We start from the raw sequence: 15,267 nt of genomic DNA, 5'->3' as shown, positions 1-15,267 counted from the left end.
GAATAATGAAGCCTTGGAAGCAGCAAAGGATACATTAAAATCATACACTTGAGCTGCTATAGAAGATGACATTCAAGAGAATATGGGATAATGGTTTCAGGAGATCCACAACTCTCAGGTGGCTACCAAGAGCCCACCCTGAAGGATTTGTGTTTTAGATTGTGTGCAAGATCATTTTTGTCTGGGGGTGGTGGCAGCGGTCACTTGTTCGGGTTGGGTGAGTGGATGAGGGGGAGCTATTGTAATGTATTGTGTTTTATATTTCTGTTGCCCCATAGCCTTGAAAAAGGGGGCATTATATGGATACAAATAAACAGAAGCGTGGAAGGAAGATGATCTATTCCTCAGCTCCAGTAGAGGAGAAACTTGGCCATGAACCCAGGCCTATTTCTGCCCACCCAGCCACACAATGGGCCTTTCCCCACTTACCTTCTGCTGTGCGCTACTCTGGCCAAGTAGCCTTGGGGTCTATGACACTCCCCACTACAGAGGCTGACGACAAGCGCCAGCCATGAGAAAAACACCCATCTCAGCCCCCTCAACACACATCATTCCTGGCTTGTGAGGGTTGTCGAGGGGAAGCCAGGCGTGCCAGAAATGGCCAGTGAGTGGCGTCTGTGAGAAAGGTGGTAGAAGGAAAAGTGGGGAAACGGCCAATGTTTGCAAGAGACCATGGGAAAAGCATGATCGTGCACTCAACATATGGTGCTGCCTTATGGTGAGCCAGATCATTGGTCTTTCTAGTCCCATGGTGGCGAACCTTTGGCACTCCAGATGTTATGGACTACAATTCCCATCAGCCCCTGCCAGCATGGCCAGCCCCTGCTAATTGGCCATGCTGGCAGAGACTGATGAAACATCTGGAGATGGGTCCTGCTCCTGTTCTAATCTAATCAGTGGCATCTCTTCTGAATCTACAGCAGAGGTGTTCTCTATTCCTGCTGTCTCTGAACTGGAAATGTCACAGACTGGAACTGGGACTCTGAAAATGTCAATCTGGTGTGCCCTACCACTGAGCTGCAGCTCCTCTAATGGGCCCAGAACAAAATGGCACAGCTGCAGAGGCGTAGCACGGGGGGAAAGTGCCTGGTGCGCTGGTGCATCCCATGGAGATACCCCCCTACCGCTTAGTCGTCCATCCCCAGCCCTCTTGGAGCGACGCCTCTGCACAACTGCACAGTAGTTTTCTGTCCTGTAAGGACAGCAAAACATTGATTCTCAAACTTCAGGAGGCTACAACAAACTACTACTGGATGCAGAAGCGTGGACAACTGTTTTCCTCTCTTCCCTGTGAACTCTGCCTGTGGAAAGTGAGGGTAAGACGTCGGCCTGGTTATCACCAAGCTACCCCCAAGAACTTATAAATGGGTATCATGTCTTACCTCCATCTCAGGATCCTTTACTAAGCATGCTAGACCCCCGGGACGAGCTGGAGAAGGAAGACGGGAAGGTGGAGGCGGAAGCTGTGTATGAGACCAACTGCCACTGGGAAGGGTGCTCCAAAGAGTTTGACACCCAGGAGCAGCTGGTGCATGTGAGTTGATGGGGCACCAATGCGGGGGACTCTCCGGTCAGCTGGACGGGTTGTCTCACTCACCCCTTTCTTTTGAGACGGGGCGGGCTTCACCAAACGTGTCCTCGAGCCGTTCCCACTTAATCTGTGTAAGACATCAGGATAAGAACCAAAGGCATAACGGAGTATAATAAGGGTAGCCGCCCACCTTCATGAGGTGACGAAGCTGCTGTGATCTTCCAGGCAAACGTCAGGCCAAAGTGTCCTTTCTGCGGTCTTCTGCAGGAAACCAGAATGGCGATGTGGAGACTCAGCCTCGCACGGCCAGGACATGAGCGTCTTGTCTCTGGGCTCAATAAAAATATCTATGTCCCTGCCTCCCTGCTTGTAGGTCAAGGCTAGCTCAAGCCACTCTGTTGCCCAAAGTAGGCCATCTCCCATGAGGCCAGGGAAGATGCAGAGCAGTAGTGGTGGCAGGGATAAGAGCTCGTGTATCTAATCTGGAGGAACCGGGTTTGATTCCCAGCTCTGCCGCCTGAGCTGTGGAGGCTTCTCTGGGGATTTCAGATTAGCCTGTACACTCCCACACACGCCAGCTGGATGACCTTGGGCTAGGCACAGCTTCTCAGAGCTCTCTCAGCCCCACCTACCTCACAGGATGTTTGTTGTGAGGGGGGAAGGGCAAGGAAATTGTCAGCCCCTTTGAGTCTCCTTCAGGAGAGAAAGGGGGGATATCAATCCAAACTCCTCCTCCTCCTCCTCCTCCTCTTCTTCTTCTTCTTCTTCCTCCTCCTCCTCCTCCTCCTCCTCCTCCTCCTCTTGATACCATTGCTGAGGTTCAATCTGGTCTCCAGGTGTGGCACCTTTGGACCCAGCCTTGGTCCCAAGAGACAAAACAAAGTGAGGCTCTTCCCCCGCATCTTGGCTGCTTTTACCAGGCAAAAAACATAGAATCACAGTGTCCAAGACCTCTTGTGAGGTGGGTGGGGGTCTGAGAGAGTTCTGAATGAACTGTGACTAGCCCAAGGTCACCCAGCAGGAATGTAGGAGTGGGGCAAGAAATCTGGTTCACCAGATAAGGCTCCACCACTCAGGTAGAGGAGTGGGAAATCAAACTCGGTTCTCTGGATTAGAGTGCACCTGTTCTTAACCACTACACCACGCTGGCTCTCCTCTCTGGTCTGTCCTGGATCTGAGGGGCAGCAGGGTGACGGGACAGAACACAGGCACCCTCCCATCTTTGCTGCAGAATTCCACAAACCTCTTGCAAGGGCAAATACAAAAAGAGCAACACACCAGGAAAGAATACATAATTCATGGCCAATGAGTGTACATAAAATATTATTTGAAATGGCAGTGACAAAATATATACAATAACTCAGATCAGTTTCTGTTTACAGTGATGAAAACGTAACGTATTCAATAGGCCAGAATGCTTTCCTGTTCTGGCATTTTTCAGCCTCAGCCAGTTAACGCCATATTATATAATGCACTGTGACAATTACAAAACCAGTGAACTTCGACACAGCTGGATGAGGGAAAAGAGGGGGCTTAACTCCCCTCAATCACACTTACAAAATGTGTATTGAGAAGGTGGAGACCTGTCAGTCTTCAATATTTTAGAATATTAAATGTAGACAATTTAGGGGAGATAAGCCCCCCTTTTCCCCCCATCATAATTCATTGGGTTTTAGAAATTTATAACAGTCTTATACAATGGGACGTTAATTGGCTGAGGCTGAAGAAGACCACCAAAACAGGGGGAAAAAATTCAGATCTGTCTTGTCTATTGTATATGTAATGCTTTCATTGTTGTGAACAATGTTGACAGAGATGATGTTGACAGAGAATTTTCTCTCTTTGCATATAGAACCAGGGGGGCATTCATTGAAAATGCTGGCAGGAAGAATTAGGACTAATAGAAAGGCACTTCTTATAGCGTCTGATTGGTGTTTGGAATATGCTGCCACAGGAGGGTGGTGATGGCCACTAACCTGGATAGCTTTAAAAAGGGCTTGGACAGATTTATGGAGGAGAAGTCGATTTATGGCTACCAATCTTGATCCTCCTTGATCTGAGATTGCAAATGCCTTAGCAGACCAGGTGCTCAGGAGCAGCAGCAGCAGCAGAAGGCCATTGCTTTCACATCCTGCATGTGAGCTCCCAAAGGCACCTGGTGGGCCACTGCGAGTAGCAGAATGCTGGACTAGATGGACTCTGGTCTGATCCAGCAGGCTAGTTCTTATGTTCTTATGTTCTTAACAACAGTTGATAATAAAATTATTGTATACATTATATCACTGCCATTTCAAACAATAATTTATGTCTACTAATTGGGCATGAATTGTGAATTCTTTCACAGTGTAGTGCACTTTTGTATTTCTATTTGAATTCTTTCACAGTGTATTGCACTTCTGTAATTGTGAATTATTTCACAGTGTAGTGCACAGCACTACTAGAGAGATTTGTGGAATTCAGCAGCAGAGATGGGAGGGTGCCTGTGCATTGTCCCCTCTCCCTGCTGTCTCTCAGATCCAGGATGGATCAGAAAGGAGAGCCAGCGGGGTGTAGTGGTTAAGAACAGATGAACTCTAATCTAGAGAACTGGGTTTGATTCTCCACTCCTCCACCTGAGTGGTGAAGTCTTATCGGGTGAACTAGATTTGTTTTTTCCTCCACATTCCTGCTACAGGTGACCTTAGACAATCAGTTTGTTCAGAACTCTCTCAGCCCCACCTGCCTCACAAGGTGTCTGTTGTGGGGAGAGGAAGGGAAAGGATTTTGTAAGCCACCTTGAGTCTCCTTACAGGAGGAAAGGGGGGGGGGGTTGTCTATAAATGCAAACACTGCACTACTACTATTGCTAATGCTACTAGTAGTAGTAGTTAGCATATTGAAGAGGCTTTTTCTCCAGTCACTCTCAGCCCTTCTTGTTCCCTCCTCCCTGCCCTCTGCCTGGCTGCAACCAGAGAGGGAATTGGCCGGCCAAGTGATTTAGCCCAATCACCAATCAGCAGCTTTCATGGCCCAGGAAGAACAAACTTTGACCAATTTGATCCAAGTCCAACATTCACACCACCTTCCCATGCCATAGGTTATTTCAATAAAATGAAATCAGCGGAAAGCCACTTTAATCGGTTACCAGCCCTGATTTACAGTCATAGTTTCTGGTCCCGTCCTCAGTGGACCGGAAGAACATCTAGGTTCGCCCCTTAACTCTGCTAATTTAGAAGAATGTTAGGGAAGGAAATCCCTTGCCCCATATGAATGGCGAGCTGCTGACTCCCCAACCTCTCGCGATGCTTCTGTCCCCTGCCTCTACAGCACATTGCTGCTGAGCACATCCACGGGGAGAAGAAGGAGTTTGTGTGCCACTGGTTATGTTCTTTCCTTGAGAGCAGCTGACCCTTTAAAACCCAGTACATATGCGTCCACATGGTAGCCACAGGAGAAGCAGCACAAGTGCACAGTAAGTGGGACTGGAGGGACCGAAACAGCTAGCAGGTTTGGGCTGGCTATCTGGGAGGTCGGCTGGGTTTAGCAGTGAGAGAATGAAGTGTGCCACATCAGTTTCAGTTCTAGAGGGGTATATTCTGGGCCTGCTTGTGGAACATGGAAACCAATAGAGGCAGCAGCTGTGGTTGTATGCAGCCACTACTAGATATACGTTCTTGGCCATGAGCAGAGAGCTATGGGACTGTTGAATGGTCATTACCACCAGTCTATGGAGCAAGCTGCTTCTTCTGACACCAAATGCACTGCGCAAGAACAAGAAACTGGTACACCAGATGCAGGGGCAGCCTTTAAATCACAGTTTTCATTGTTTTCATAAATAAAAGACAAGTGTATAGCCCAGGGGTAGGGAACCTTTAACATTCAAAGAGCCATTTGGACCGTTTCCATGGGAAAAGAAACACTTAGACATAAATAATTTTGACATATAAAATAAAGACTAACACTATATATTGGGGTTTAAACTTTTTTATTCGCTCATTCCCAGAAGTGCATGGATCATGCATACTGCCACAGAGCAAGGATAAGCCGGCTAAGCCTCTCCAGCCGCCGAGCCGCCCGCTCCCCATGAAGGCGAGGAAGCCAGCGGCCAACCGACCCATGAGCAGTTAGTGCGCCATGCCTGCTGCCTGCAGGGCGGAGCAGGAATGAAGACTGTGCTTGGCTCATGGAGCCACAGTGCAAGGGCAGAAAGAAGAGCCGCATGTGGCTCTCGAGCCATGAGTTCCCACCCCTAGTATAGCCCTTACAGAGCAATTAGGTGCCAATGCCATGAGGAAAAAAATGTCTTGGCCCAGCCCTTTAACAGAGGCTTGCGATGCAGAAGCGGGTAGATGAAGCTTTTCTTGGCACAGAGGTAATATCACCTGGTAAGTAGCATCCCATGAACTCTCTGTTAAAGGGCAGGGCATTTTTCTCTCCAGGTTGTGGTCAGCTCAGTAAATAAACCACCACATCCTTCTAAGTCCGTTAAGTATCCGGGCTTGTTTAGAAGGAATTATTATCTCTGTGTTAAGGACTGAACTGGTAGGCTGTAAAGAGGAAGCACAAGGATGGATAGTGCCTGAGTGAACTCTCAAGGCTAGAGAGAGGTAAACAGGTTTTAATGATGGGGGGGGGGGGCAAGGGAGGTGTGTGTGAAGCTGCAGGCGGAGAAGGGAAGTTCCTGCATTGGGGTTGGAAGAGATCACGGCCCTCAAGAGGTCTCCCCTGCCAACCGTCCTCCCTGTTACCACGCCCAGTTCGAGAAGGGTGCAACAAGGCCTACTCACGGTTGGAGAACCTGAGACCCACCTGCTTGCGGCTCCCACACAGGAAACCCTATGTCTGCGAGCCGCGAGGGGCTGCAATAAGGCCTTTCCAGCATACTCGGACGAGGGCCAAGCACCAGAGACGGACATTCAATGAGGGTACAGCGTATGTTGCATTGGCTGCAATTGAGCAGGGACAGCCCCTTGTTGACAGATGTTGGACACCCGGTAGATCCGGTCCCTATTCCAAATCACTGATTTGATTTTATCCCAATTTTTTCCATTTGAGGCTGAATTTTTTTAGAGACATTTTTCCAAAAGGTTATGTACATCATGCACTAGAGGGTCTTCCTGTTTAGTCCCCTCCCAGTGGGAGTCTATGTATCTTGTCCCTAGGTGTGCATGTATGCAAATGGACATGCATGGACACAAAATGGCAGTGCCTGTTTCCATTCCATTCCCACCTTGTAACACCTATCCCGAATGGTTGCATCAATTGAGCTACAGCCAACCAGATCCATCAGGAGATTAAGCATTTTCCTTTAGGAAAACTTTTGGTCTACTTTCCAAAAGTTAGCTGTATGAGATATAGCGACAGATGACTTGACTAGCATTAATAGCCCTTGGTAGGTGGAGAAGTGCTTTAGAAATGTGTTTGTGCAGGGTCACCCTTAATGTATGAGAAGTGGGAAGTAAATACACAAAGCCCTTGTTTGATCTGTATAATGTCAAAGCAGTGATGCGGCGGCAAGCCCTGACACATTTCAAGCGGGGGGATAAGTCGATGTTCAACTCACTTAAAAGGTGACATACAGTGCAAAAGGTGACATATAGCAAGCTTTCCTGGGAGCATACCCCATTGAATAGACCTGAATAGGATTCAGAGCAGACCTGCTAAGGATCCTCTATTACAGTGCAAGCTGAACCAGTTACACCCTTCTCACATTTATGGTGAAGTCAAGAAAGTGTAACTCTGCCTAAGGAAAATGGTGCCTGGGGACCTGCTTCGGAGCCAGCCAGGTCCTTGCACCCGGCTTCTCCTGTGTGGCACCCTGCGGCTCTCTCCCGTGCCAGGGCTACACTCCCGCTGTCTTTGCCTCCGCTGCGGAGCCTGCCAACAGCCGCAGTTGCTGCTGCCTTCACACACAGAGATGCGGTACTGGTGCCTGGGAGAAGCGAGCAAGTGAAGCCTGCCAGGTGGGTCCAGCCAGCCAGCCAGCACCACCCCCTCATGGTTGCAGCTGCCAACACCTGGTGGTTCTCTCCGTGAGGCAGCAGCAGCTGTAGCTACTCCAGCAGTGGTGGTGGTTGCTGCTGCCTTCATGGAGGGCTGGCAGCAGCAACCATGGGGTGGGGTGGGGGGTGTGTGGCTGGCTGGCTGGCTAACTCCCGGCTGGCTGGCAAGTACTGCGGCACTGCGCCGCCACCGTGCGGCACCAGGGCCGCTACCATGTGGGAGGTGATTTTGCGCCCCATGTGACAGGATGGCATGCACCCCTGCTGGAGCTCCTGCTGCAGAACCAGACTGCATGTTATGGTTACCCGCGGGCTTAATCCACGACCCACCAATACTATTTTACAGGAGAATTTGACAATTAAAATAAAATCCTCATGGTTGTTTGGTGCCAGAAAAGGCGCAGGCGGGGGAACAAGCTTGCTTACTCATCAGTATCGACACTCCTGTCATTTTTCTGAATGGTCAGTTTCCTTTGTAAAACGGTATGGATAGCCACGCATGTCAAACCATGGATGCCAGGTATGGTTCTGACTCCTCCCATCCTACAATATGGTTCCAACCAAGACATCATTGGGAGGGTAGATTGACCAAAAGAAGGTTAATGTGTTCCATGAAGCTTGTTAGAGAGTTCTGATGATCGCTGGTGTTCTGGCAGAAACCCTCGTCTGCAAAGATCCCTAGCTGCACCAGCTACGGACCCCAACTCTTTACGTAAACCGCGTCAAGGCCAGTTACTTACGGGCGGATCTCCGTCACCAGAAACATCAGCGGCGACACTGTACTGGCAACCCGGTTGCTGGCTGCAGGAGACATGAAGCAAGAGAGGGATAGCGAGGGGCAGGGAAGGAGGGAGGGCAAACTAATGGTGCCTGACTCCAAACTTGGTAAGCAGGGAGGTTGGTTTACATGAAAACTGGCTTAAATCAATGAAGGAGTGGGTGGAGGCCACACTTGGAGTGACCCTGACCTGTTTTTCAGATATGTACATGAACTCTTCGTTGTCTATTGACTGACTAAGGCCCCTTCCGCACAGTTCCAGGAGAGCAGGTTGCAGGCGGGATAAAGTAACCCGCTCTCCTGCTGTCCCGTTAAGCTTGCCTCCGTGCAGGCAGCAGCCAGGCCAGGAAGCAATGCATGCGCCCAACCATGGAGATCGTCTTTTTTTTTAAGTCACCTCCCGTGCTGCTTGGCTACGGAAAGGATCTTTAAGAAACAGAGCGCTGGGGCAGCTCATGAACGCTGCAATCCCCTGCGTTAAAACTAAAGAGAATCGCTGATAGTCGCGATGCTTGCAATACCTGGGTTAGAGGCGATGGGGCTGAACTTCGCGTTAGGTAGAGATCGTCACGAGTTCCTCCACAGCACAGTTTCTCACAAATGGTTAAGCCGGGTTTATTGCCTTGTCTTGAAGGGGCCTAAGATATTTTACCACTATCTTTCACAACCAGAATACGTTTTTTGGGGGGTGAAGTGCATAAAAGTTCAATTTTAAGAGCTTGTGGCTTGAATCCCCTGCTTAGCCATGCTTTTCACTAGATGCTGCTGGAGATTCACAGGCTGCTCTGACATTCCTTTCATAATGAGGCACTTGACAGCTAATTGAAAGACTCTGGTCTAGCACAAGCAGGGTGTCCAGTGTCTGAGAAAATGGGCTGCCATGGGACCCAGGAGGGAAACAATACGCGAAGCAGCGGTAGAGGGATACGCTAATAACATGCTATGGCGTAAAATTCAGACCGTTTTGAACCAGGTGCTTTGAAAAAAGAAACCTGTAGCAGCTGAACTTTTCCTTAACATCCTGATTTCCATTTTCCAAAATGCAGTTCAATCTAAACAATTAGGATTTTTAAAATCGTGCATGTTTCTATCCAGCTCCTTGGTAGTATTGCAGGCGGAATTGGTTAGGCGGAAGGGAATTTCTGCTTTTTTGTGGGGGCAGAAGTGAGCTCCTGGGGAGCGTAACATGGATCCTCAGAAATAACAGTCCATTTTAATCTAATGTAGAAGGCTTATCTGCATTGAACTTACATTGTTTTAGACCAGTGCGACCATGCATTGCTCCTCCCAAGACATCAGAGATGATAGGAGTTTGGTGGGAGGGGCCCAACTCTAACTCCCTCACAGTATTATGATGATTCCTAGGATACTCTGGGAGGAATGACTCCTTTTCCATTTAAGTGCAGTATGTCCTGACTTCCTGTCTTGAACATTCTCTGAAACCTTCAGCAAGGAAGGTTATCAACCTCAGGTATTAACAGTTGCATTCTTCTGGAGATTGCAGTGGATCTCAGACAACATATCAGCTGCACTGGGGGGGGGGGTTTAGCTTTAGAAGGCGGGGCATCAAGCCCTGTCAATCTCCCCTTCCAAGCATCCCTCTCTGTATCCTCTCAGGTCTCCGTGAATCTCCTAGCTTGAGTTGGCAACCCTGTGACTGCAAGGATCTGCATTCCTAGGCGGGTCGGTTGACGTAGAATGAGTCCCGTCATCTGGCAGAGCTGAGGCTACAGCCTTGAGTGGTGGTCCCGGCACCTAAAATTTGTTCCCACCAGCTGCGACTGGCCTTGACTCACCATGTAAAAGTTTGGTTGACTAGTCTACCAATTAGGCTAGTAGCCCTATTAAAATAGCGATACTTTTTTCTGCGCATCTTTGGGTGTTTTGTCACTGTGCATCTGCCAAACAGCAAGAGGGAATTCATTCATTCATTCATTCATTTCATTCATTCATTCATTCATTTATTTGTGGTTAAACTTATATACCGCCCTCCCGAATCAGGAATGATGAACAACAAAACAAAATAAGAGGCACATAAACCAAAAACAAATCCAATAAATATTAATTAAGTTAGCTCTATATAGATAAAATAGCACCACTCCATGAAAAGCGCCAGCATACTAAATCAACATAATAGATGAAGCCTACTGACAATCCCCTAAAAGGCCAGAAGGAGGCTGACGGGATCCACTGATATTTACAGATGTTTGCAGAATTAATGTGAGGACCACCGTGATCGCTGGCCCCAGTCCCTTTAACCACGAGCTGTGTCTGTGTGTCCCCCCCCCCTCCCACCACCCAGAGAGCCACCCAGCCCAGCCCAGAGACCCAGTCTTCTACAGCAGCAGCTCTCCGCTTGGACAGCACCACCAACAGCGACAGTGGAGATGACGCTGCTTGAGCGGCAGCTTGGAGGACCTGTCCAGCTGGAAGAACCCTGGGAGCCAATAGGGACCTCTGGGCTCGCCGACTGCTAGCAAGCTGGAGAACCTGCGCATCGACAAGCTCAAGCAGATCATAAGCCCTTGTCGGGGAAGGGAGTCAAGCTGCCACCATCTGGAGCAGGTGCGTGGGCAAGGCCTGGGTGGAAGCTCAAAAAAAATGGACCTGGGACAGCAGCAGCAACCTGGTTGTCCAGGTTCTTCCCTGGATACTGCCTCAGGTGTGGCGTGGCAGTTAGAGGAGATGGAGCTAGCATCTGAGGCCTCCCAGTCTAACCTCACAGGGTTGTTGTGGGGATACCACCATGGAAGGAGGCTGCATTGAGTCCCCTATAGGCAAAATGGCAATGCTTATAATGAGCGCTCCAACATGCATGAATCGTGGAGCACTTAGAGGTGGCTATGAAACATCCTGCCAGCCAGTTGCAGCAGTTTTGCTCAGGTAGAGGTATAAAGCTGTGCAGCAAACTGTAAGATCTGTCAATGCAGAGGGCAGTTTAATGCCCCATTAACACCTCCCACCCTTTTAGCAACAGGTGAGAGGAAGCAGCAGTCCTAAAGGCTGGATACCAGTCCTAGCCATATACCAGTGGTGGCCGAACCTATGGCACGGGTGCCAGAGGTGGCACTCAAACCCTCTCTGTGGGCACTTGGCATAAAACAAGATACCCCCATACACATCTAGGCTAGCCTGGGCCACTGGGCTCGGTTATTAGCATTAAACCTAAGACCTGGTTTGGGAAGCAGTGTAGGTAACCCTAAAAGCTGTTATTACTGATTTTCATCACAGAGAACTAAAGCGTGATCCTTTACCTGAGATGGCTTCGGTTGCTGGCAATGGGGCTTGCTTCACAGGTAAACTTCCTCTAGAATTAAGTGATTCACCAGTTGGAAGAGTTGCACAGTTGCTTCAAAGCAAAGCCGCAAAACAAAACCTCAGTATTCAGGTTAAATTGCCATGTTGGCGCTGCGATAAATAAGAAAGCGTGTTTGGGGTTGCAATTTGGGCACTTTCGGTCTTGAAAGGGTTCGCCCGTCCTGCCTATCGTGGGGTCCCATTTGGCTGCCCATAGTGGGAGACTTCCCACTAATTGCAGCCCTTGCCCACCTGTGCTCAGTGGACCAGCAGGTGGGAATTTTCTCTTGAAGAAGAGAAAGAAAAAAAAAAGAAAAAAATAAGGCCACATTTACTGAAAGTTCTGACTGCAGTATTTTTTTGGCAGTGCTAGAGCTATTGTCATTTCCATGCAACTTTAGAGGTGCCAGAACTCTTAGTCAAGAACTTCCTGAGACCCAAGCGTGGTGTAGTGGTTAAAACGGGTGGACTTTAATCTGGAGGTGGACAGATTCTCCTCTCCTCCCACACCTAGATGCAGGGCTTATCCTAGTGAACCAGGGGGTGTTTCCATACTCCCTACATTGCTGTTGGATGCCCTTGGGCTAGTCACAGTTCTTGACACCTCTCTCAGCCCACCTACACTCACAAGGTGTCTGTTTTGGGGAAGGGAGAAAGGAGCTTGAAAGCTACCTTGAGTCCCCCACTTACAGGAGAAAGGGGGGGGGGAATAAATCCAAACTCTTCTCTAAGCTGCCAGGCCTTATTTCTTTTTATTTTCTCCCCGCCCCAACACACTTCTGCTGGTTGCTATCTAAAAGGAGAAACGGTGCAAACTCCCCACCAAAAGAGTCTTGCCTTCACCTATTGCAGTTTTAATTTGCATTTGTTTTTCTCTGTCCTGGTAGCCTATTTGTTTAAGCTTCTTCACAGGCACCCCAAGAGATGCCTGTCCCTGTGTGAGCCCCCTCCCGTATCTCGCACCCGGCGCATCATGGGCTGTCCTCGGTGACCTGCCCTCCTTGCCCATACCAGGAGCATGGCGGTAGCACTACCAGCACCATCAGTTCGGCCTACACACCCGTCAGCGTGGATTTCAACCCATGGTGTCGCCATATCTGCGGGAGGCCCCTAGGCTAGGCCCCAGTAGTGCGACCCCATGTCCCCTGATGCCTCCAAAGGCTCTAGCCGAAGCCAGCCACTGTGAGTGAGGTCTTCCGGGGCTTAGGAACCTGGCGCCAGCCCAGCAGTACCGACTCAAAGCCAAGTATGCTGCTGCCACCAGGTGGAGCCGCCTCCAACTCCCTCTACCCAATATGGGAAAGGGCTGGTCAGCCCAGCTTCGCCGAGGGGGGGGGATTACTCCAGGCGCCGGCCCACCCCTTTCATGCGGAGGCACAGTGCCAATAGGTACCGCGGTTACAGCAGCATCCTGCACCAGCACCTAGCACCCCATCCCACAACCTCGTCGGACCCAGCGACCCCTCTCAGACTTGGTGAGGCACACCCAGCTCCAGAGTGCTTGGTTCAAAAGTCTCAGCAACATGAGCCCAGCCAGCATGGGCAGAGGCGGCGGGCTGGCTGATCCGGAGGCTCGGCGTAGCCTGCAGCGCCACCTCTCTGCGCCCGCGGCCGTAAGCATCCCAGCGAAAATGTCTTTTTTTGGAGAGTGCAGCCATGGAGGCGGCCGGCGGCTGGAGAGCGGAACTGCTTGAGATAGAGCGTTACCTCAGCTACCAGGAACAAAACTACCGTGCCAAACCACTTGAGCATGGAACTCAGAAGCTGATGCTGTCCATCGGGGGGGCACCCCAGGGCAATCTCTGACTTGCAGAATCCAGTCCGGTGAGCCACGGGCAGCTAGAGGTAGCTTTGAGCATGAATTCCTTTAACCTCCTGCCAGATGAACCCAGCATTCCCACCCGGCCTTGCGGCGGTGGGATTCCAACAGCTCAGGGATGAATCCTCCCACCTCCCGCGGGCATGGGGCAGTAGTGCCACTCTGCCCAGTACCGTCCCTAATGCAAGCACCTGGGGTGGAGCCCGGCAGCGATGGCGGCGGGGGGGGGGCATTCAGTTCAAGGCCAGCCGCTTTGTGAACAGCAGTTCCAGTGGCGGCGCCAGCCCTCGCCGCTTGCCAAGGCATGAAGCAGCTGTCCTATAGCCAGGCCAGTCAATGTGCGGGAGAGACCAAGTACCTGCCGGAGAGCCAACGGGGCCCTTGCCCGGCGCTAGGGCAGAAGCCCCTGGCAGGAGAGATGCTTGAACCCGATGCTGCAAGTGAAGGAGATGATAGTGCGGAGTTACGTGCAGTCACCTTGGGCTCTGATGAGAGGAAACCACAGCCAGACAGCGACGTCACGATGGGTGTGGACGGAATGGAGAGCGGGCAGTGCCAGCAGCACCAGCAATACCCGGGCCCCAAGTGCCCCAACTACCCTGCAAGGCGCCCGCAAGTCATGGAGGACAAAGCACTTTCCGGTTCCAACAGCCAGTGTTACAACCCAGGGATGGCCCCACGCCCGCCAGGTGGACCCAAGCCACTGAGTCGGCAGAGCAGCCTGAGCTATCAAGGGAGTCCCTCTTACGAAGCCTCCGGCAATGCCAGCCCCCGCCGGATGATGCGCCTGCCCCCTCTCCACGGCCCCGAGGAGGCATGTTACGTGCAGCTGGGCAAAGCGGCCGGGCACAAGCTAATGGGCCCCCACCAAAGGCATCACCCCCCACCCAGCTGCGTGGCTGAGGATCCGGGAGGTCCCTACCCGCCTGGGCTGGAGGGCCTGAAATCAGACTCTTTCTCTTACCTGCCAGAGGAACAGGTGTCCAACAGCTTGGACACCCTGGACTTGGAGAACACCCGCGGACTTCCGCGGCCATCCCGGATGAGGCTGAGGGTCGCCGGTAGGATTCCCCGCCTGGCCCGGTCCCCAGCCCAGCATGGCGTGGGGATATGAGCTCCATGCTGAACTCCTTGGCCGGGGAGAACCAGTTCCTGAACACCCTGTCCTAGTGGGGAAAGCCCTACGGCTGCAACGACGGAGTATTTCTTCTAACTAGAGCCAGACTGGCATGAGAAGGTACCAAGGTAGCTCTTACTGGCCTGAACTTGGTAACTTATGGCCAGGAAGGAGCTCTCAACTGAGGGAAAAAACTGAGACAGCAGCTTCCAGGTTCTCTCCTGGGACCAAACTGCACTTGCTGTGCCTGCTCAGACCTCCTGAACCAGCGTTGGCCTTCAGTCAGGGGCTGAGCAGATGGTGATGGGATGAAGGATGGGAAAGGAAGTGGATTCTTTTGGTCCACTCTCCCAGCTGGTAGAGCAAACTCAGGAGCTCATAAAGTCTTCTGTTCTCACCACACCATACATGGACACACAAACTACCGCACTGAAACTGGCACGCTTGGTGAGCACAATCCCAAAGTGCCTCTTCCCCCTCTGCCCCCCGCGAGAGGGCTGCCCACAGGCGTGGCTGGTTCCAGAGTTTGTTGACACAGCCTTTCTAGAGGCCCCTTCAACAGCGTACATTTCTCCACTAGCATAGAAAAGATTTTTTAGATTCGATGTTTGTCTCGTCTGGATTTTCCTAGGTCAGGGTCTGCAACCTCTTGGCTCTCAGATGCTCTTGGACTGCAATTCCATCAACCCCTGCCACCAGGGCCAATTGGCTGATGGGAATTGTAGTCCTCGAAGCTGACACTGG

The 15,267-nt window shown here is 51.0% G+C and overlaps 1 pseudogene; it reads left to right on the top strand.

Moving 5' to 3' along the window:
- Positions 1-15,004, top strand: part of LOC125428041 — a 36,697-nt pseudogene extending 21,693 nt beyond the window's left edge.
- Positions 15,005-15,267: the final 263 nt, after the last annotated feature.

Source organism: Sphaerodactylus townsendi, linkage group LG03, assembly GCF_021028975.2.
Source record: "Sphaerodactylus townsendi isolate TG3544 linkage group LG03, MPM_Stown_v2.3, whole genome shotgun sequence".
NCBI lineage: Eukaryota > Metazoa > Chordata > Lepidosauria > Squamata > Sphaerodactylidae > Sphaerodactylus > Sphaerodactylus townsendi.
The sequence above is the reverse complement of the archived record's forward strand: the minus strand, read 5'-3'. Positions and strand labels throughout refer to the sequence as shown.